Consider the following 6,472-nt stretch of genomic DNA (forward strand, 5'->3'; position numbering starts at 1 on the left):
TCCAGCCTTTTACTTTTAGCCCATAGTTGCTTTGATTGCTCAGATGTGTTTCTTGCAGGCATCAGAATGTTGGGTTCAGTTTTCTAATTCATCTTCCTATTCTGTGCCTCTGAATTGGCACATTTAGTCCATTGACATTGAGAGAGATTGTTGTTATGGGGATTTGTTCTATCTTTATGTATAATTTTTGTACTTGTGGGGATTGCCTTAGCTTAAAGTAGCCGTGTTATTTCTTCTTGCAACAAAAATATGGAACTCTTTACAAGTTTGCATGTCATCTCTGTGCAAGGACCATGATAATCTCTGTATCATTTCAATTTTAGTATATGTGTAACCAAACCTAGTAGGAGTTAATTTTTCTCTTCTGATTACTTTGAGTGTTGTCCTTACATACCCTATGGTAGAGAGTGGTTCCTAATCAAGGAAAGTATTTCAAAGCAGCTTGATAGATTTAGAACTTTAATGTCCCAGAAAGAAAAATATTGTTTTTACCATATTATCTTTTACCATAATCAAAGCATCAGTTTTACAAAATAATTCTTTTGGAAGATGTTATATGAGTCCTGTTTAATGCCCTTCCCTGAAACCTTCATTAAGACCATTAAACTAGAGCCTTTTGCTGTTCTCACCTCAGTCCCGTGTACATCTCCAGGAAAAGGTGGATGGTGTTGTCTGCACTTTGACCACCTTGAATGTAAGTAGGATTTTTCTCCTGAAGGAAGAGGTGAGCAGCATATTGATGATTTCATTCCACATTATTATACGTTCAACTTGAACGGAAGTTGAGACTCATGAGGCTCCTGTAAAGGACAGATAAAAGGGTCTCAGTGAAGTTTAATGGCCAACACACATTAACAACACAGATGACTCAAAGCAGCCTGTGTGCATCTTTGTATATAGTGAGTTTCATATCTAATGATAGTGATTCTCAGTCATGACACACGGGCAAAACAGACCTATAATTAAAAATCTAGTTCTCTGAGCAGAGTGGGGTTTCTTAGGTGATTGAACAAGTGTGTAGTAATTTATTACTAAGCACATACGTAGTTTGAATGATGTGTACTTTTTGATCTAAAATTAATTCCAAATATGTCTAAAATGACAGTCTCCTGATCCCGCCCCTGGCTTTCTTCACCGGGGTCCCTTGGAGGGGGTGTGTTGAGTTTCCCTCACCGTGACAAGCAGAGCCCCGGCACCTGAAGACCTCTGCAACCAGCCATAGGTACGCGTTAGACCACTCTCCCCAAGCTTGAAGGAGCCTCATGCATGAACAAATCTGACAGAGGAACCCAGGTGTGCCCAACCGGGGGATGAGATCTCCAAGGCTGCTCAGATCAAGACTGGGCCCCCTCCAACCAGATCCCCCATCTCCTAGTAGCTAAGTGTTACAACCACGAACTGCCCCTGGAGTCATGTAATCCCATCAATGGCCAAGATACAGAGACTGGATTTTGTTGATAAGACAACAACAATTATTGTCCAGTTCTTACTCTGAGAGAACCTGGTAGGCATCTGCGAGTATCTTGCCCTTGTGTTTACCAGTCATTTACACTTCTTTCAATACAGATTATATGATCATGGTTTATGCTTATTTTTACTATTGAAGTTGAATAGCTAAGTACTGATTTATTTCACAGCACTAATTTATTAAAAACATTCATCCTTGGCCTATCATATTAATTGTCAGTATTTGTTGGTTTTGGTTGTTTTTTGATTACTTAAATTGGTTTTGGTCCTTTTCTTTCAGGTTGAAAAATTTTGACACAAATTAGTATATGTTTTTCTTTATCTTCTACAGTTTTAAACTGAGAAAAACTGTTTGTTTTGTACAAATAAGATACCTGTGCATTTACGATTTCTTCTCATTTTATTTACATTTTAACACATCTCGATTCATCTACAACTTATCCTAGTGAGTGTTGTCATATTGAAAGAAACCACCAATTTTTTCAATCATAGCACTGTAGCACTGTCCTCCCGCGGTTCATCCATTTGCTCGAGTGGGAACCAGTAACATCTTACAACAAATTGTGAGACTTGTTGTCACTGGCTTTGGCCTACCGAATACGTCATGGGTATCTTGCCAGGCTCTTGCTATGTGGACGAGATTTTCTGGGTAGCTTTCCGGGCAGAGGAATCGGAATCAGGGTTGGCCTCCTGCAAGGCAAATGCCCAACCCGCTGTGCTGTAAACGTTATCTAAAATATACTAGTAATACCAAATGTTGTTTCATTAACAGTGCAATATAAACAATTATTTAGTAATTTTCTTGATTTATTAATGAAATATTTAAGCTCTTGAGTATCATGGGAGTATTTTTCTAACACAAGAGTCTGACGAAGGTGAAACTGTTATAACCATCTTGTAGAATTCCATCTCCCTAGCCTGCTTCATTCTACACCACTCTCTATCCAATCCGGTCTTCTTCTGGGATTCAGACCTCCTGATTGGCTACCCTCTAGGTTTCAACTGCCTACTTTATGACATCATTCTCCCACCAAACCAACCACCAACTGATAGAATCTTGGGGGTCCCATGTAGTTGTTTGTAAACAAATTTGAATCATCATGGCAAGTGACGAGTAACCAATGACCAATCACCAGTGAGCAGTCGTCTATACTGAACACTTGTGGTCTTAAGCCGCTTCAGTGTTCAGACGTAATCTCGTACCGTCTCCTCTTCTCGTCTACCTTTCATAGGTATTTCCTCTTCTCTGACCATGTCAGGTAAGGAATAATACTTTTCAAAGCTTTTCATTAGATTTATCGTCCCTAAACTTAGCAGTCAAGTAAAAAGAGCACGTAGTAATGAAAGAAAGTATTCAAGTAGAATTTTATAAGCCTCATTTTAGCTTGACTTTGACATTTGCTGTGTGATTTTAGACACTGGCTTACTTTCTCTCACATACAAAGTGTTTTTCCTCATTGATTACATTATATTTTAGACATACTTAGGAGCTCAAATACACACACACATACACACACACATGCACATATATATATATACGTATATATATATGAGTGTTGATTCTCTGTGTTTCTTTTTCCTTTTAATAGTGAATTTTACATGATATCCATTGAAAACAAGTAAATCAGAGACAGTATTTTTACAGAAACAGAAAATATAGATGCTGTTAAAAACTGTTAATATATACTAACATGTGTTATCTCTAATGGTCTCTCCACTTGTATTTATACTTCAGTATTTTGAATATAGTGATATTACAAAGTAATAATCATTGATCTTTAAGTTTTCTATTTAAACCAGGTAATAAGAAAATATGGGGCATGGGGAAGGTGTGGAGTGCTGAGCGTTAGGGAGGCAAGCCCTCTAAGGTAAGCAAGTTTGGGATCACTTTCATCAAACTTTGACCAATCGACACCAAGACAATATGAGGGAGAAAAAAATGGGAAAGAAAGAAAGAAAGAAGGACAGAAAGAAAGAAAGAAAGAGAGAAAGAAAGAAAGAAAGAAAGAAAGAAAGAAAGAATAGGGACTTCGATTACCAAGAAGGGGAAAACGTTTGGACATAAAGTTAAAGAGAACCAAAGACTTAACATCAAAAAAGAAAGAATATATATGAAATATGCTGAGAATAATCCACTGAGAGCAAGTCAAAGAATTTTACTTCAATAAATGTCAGGACTAGAAAATATACTATGCCTTCAATAGGGTACCAGTAGGAAAAGCTCTTTATCAGAAAGCCATCCTTGCTGGCTTTTTTCCTTATTATTTCTAAGAACACAGTACTTGGTACTTGAAAATTTGGAGTATAAACACGCTTCAGAAATGGTGCTCCCCATAAATAGCTAATAGTGTTTATCTAGGGCGGTGGAAGACACAGAATCTTCAATGTTTTTATTACGTTCTGGTTTTTAAGTTCATGTATGCGCTGCCTGTTAAAATAAAAAAAATGGTATATTCTAACTTGAATCAGGAGGTTTGATTCATTTGTGTGGTCAGTAGGTTCCAGGTTAAAGCTGCTTGTCATCTTTACAAATATTATTTCATGTGATTTTTTCTTCCTAACATGAGAGTACTTTGATAATAGTCAAGTTTTGTTTTTAGATCCTAAGAGGAAATAGAAAAATCAAGTCTCACATGACTAATTACACATTTTTGTCATATTTCTGAATTCTGAGTTTTCCTACATAAAGATATTTTAGGGGATTTTGGTGCTCATTTATTAAACATTGAGAAGAAAGTTTTCCTGTTTGATAAATATAATTCTAATCTAGGGGTTGAAAGTAAATTTGCAATATTTTGTGATCACTTTTTAAATGGTCTTTTCTGTTTCTTGTGTGATCAAGTTAAATCCTCAGCTATGTTTAACACGTGTTGTTTGCTGGTTAATATTCAAAGGTATTGATGAGTATAATTTTTTGTAATTTTGAAGTTTCTTTCTCTATTTTACTCATTTAAAACATTTCTTGTCTATGAAATACAATCACGTTTATTCCTATTTTCTTTTTGTTATGTAGTTACTGATAAATCCTTTCTCTTTAATGGACTGGTAAAGTGTCACTCAAAAAATCACCTTCTATTCAATTTTTTGGCTAGCAGTTTTTACTAAAATAAAATACAGTCTTCATATTGTATATGTGGAGCAGTTTAGTAATAATCTTATTGGACTGTTTTATTTGGTTTTGTTTGGGATGCCATCCACTGTTATTCAAGACTTACTCTTGGGTCTGTTCTCCATAACATACCGTACTATGCTGCTTGCTACAGAGCCCAGATTTCATTAATATCTACATAATTCTTTTTCAGTTCTGTGATACATATTTTTCATGATGTTTTCTTTACACTTCCTCCTATGTAAATAACATGAAATAGAAAAATTATATTCGTGTATGCATTATTATTCTTAGAGTTATGAGTAACTACATTGTTGATAAACAACTTAATACACAGAATTTAAATAAAGTTTTCCTTCCAAAAATATTTCTTGGGAAAAACTCAAGTAGTGATTTTTGAAGTGGATCAAAAATCAGGGTAACCTTCAATGCATCAACAAGATTAAGTTGTATGTGAACCATAAGTAACAGGTACTCACCTGATCTTGGGGAAGTTCCCATAATATCTCCAGCCCAAAGTAACCTGGCGCTGACGCCAACTCCAACTCAGGAACAAAAAGTTAAGAATTTTGATCAGAAGAAAACTGGGCTTTCAAAACCTCTGGAGACCTACCAGATCCCAGTAGACCTAGATCATGCAAAGATCTGCAGGTAATGAACACCACTGACACCATCACTCTGAAGCAGGTGGGAGAAAATTCAAGTGGCACTAAGCGGACCTCCCATGCAAAACGGAAGAACAAAAAGGAGGCTTCTGAACCTCTTGAGGGATAACCCAAGGCCAAAATCCAGCCAAAAGTCTGAGAATGCTTGCTAAGGGGAGCAGGGATTGTTTGTAATGCTGCAGTCAGTGAGAGGTGTCCTGTGACCACAGCCAAAACTAACAGCAAATCTCACAAAGCTGCCTCCAGCAGGATCAGCAAGACAAAGAGCCATGGGCAGGAGAAGATAAAAAACACCAGAGAAAACTCTAAGAAAGCTAATGAGTGTAAGCAGCTAGGGAACAAGGTCAAGGCAGAAGAAAAGTCCACCATTGGCAAGATGAAATGCAAGGAAACTCAACCTGAGCTTTGCCAAGAGGCAGTTAAAAAACCCCGCCACTACCTAGGCATACACATGCTGGATTCTGTCCAATTGTTTCATGCTCTGGGGAAGAGTGATCCAAAACTTGGAATCTCTTCCTCCCAGGTCCTGAGTAGCTCAAAGAACCCCAAAGATGTCAAGCCATCCTCAGCTGTCAAGCCATGGCTAGGTGCTACACGGGATGGAAAAGGCCTTGAGAAAACTCAGGTCAAAGCACAGAAATCAAGTAGCAGTGCTGAAAAACGCTCATCTCCATCCCAGTCTGAGCTGCCACCTCCTGGGAAGGTCAAATTGGTACCTTTGCCGTTTCTTACCATGGAGAATCCACAAGCTGGACCTGTTCCTCGGAGACGAAAATCTGAAGCCACACATCTTCCTGCTGCAGCTTACCCTGCCAAGCCTGGCTCTACCAATGCAGCTCAGCCAAATGCTGCCAATGTTTCCCCGTCAACCACTGCATTTTTGCCTGGTCCTTCCAATCCTGCTAAGTCCATTTCAACCAACCTATCTCGACCAGGTTTGCAGAACCCTAGTAGCCGGCCTATTCATCAGCCTGCAGCTTCTAGACCTGCTCCCTACAAGACAGCAGCTGGCACTTCTCTACAGCGGGAGCCTCCTTCTGTCTCTGTGAACAAGCGGCAGTCGTCACAACAAGTGCCCAAACATCAGAGTCACTTTCTCCTCCAAGACTTCCGTTTCCAACCGATTCCATGGAGAAAACCCAATGTTCCTGAGCCAGTCATGTCAAAGCCCATCACCAAAGAGCAGAGACCAGAGCGTGAGGCTATGAAAAGTAAGGCTCAGCAGGAGCTT

At 38.5% G+C, this 6,472-nt stretch overlaps 1 pseudogene; it reads right to left on the minus strand.

Annotated features, from left to right (window-relative positions):
* Window positions 1-243: 243 nt before the first annotated feature.
* On the minus strand, window positions 244-340 carry LOC130025946 (uncharacterized; annotated as a pseudogene).
* Between the last annotated feature and the right edge of the window lie 6,132 nt (window positions 341-6,472).

The sequence above is a fragment of the Sorex fumeus genome, unplaced genomic scaffold (assembly GCF_029834395.1).
Source record: "Sorex fumeus unplaced genomic scaffold, SorFum_2.1 ptg000032l, whole genome shotgun sequence".
Lineage (NCBI taxonomy): Eukaryota > Metazoa > Chordata > Mammalia > Eulipotyphla > Soricidae > Sorex > Sorex fumeus.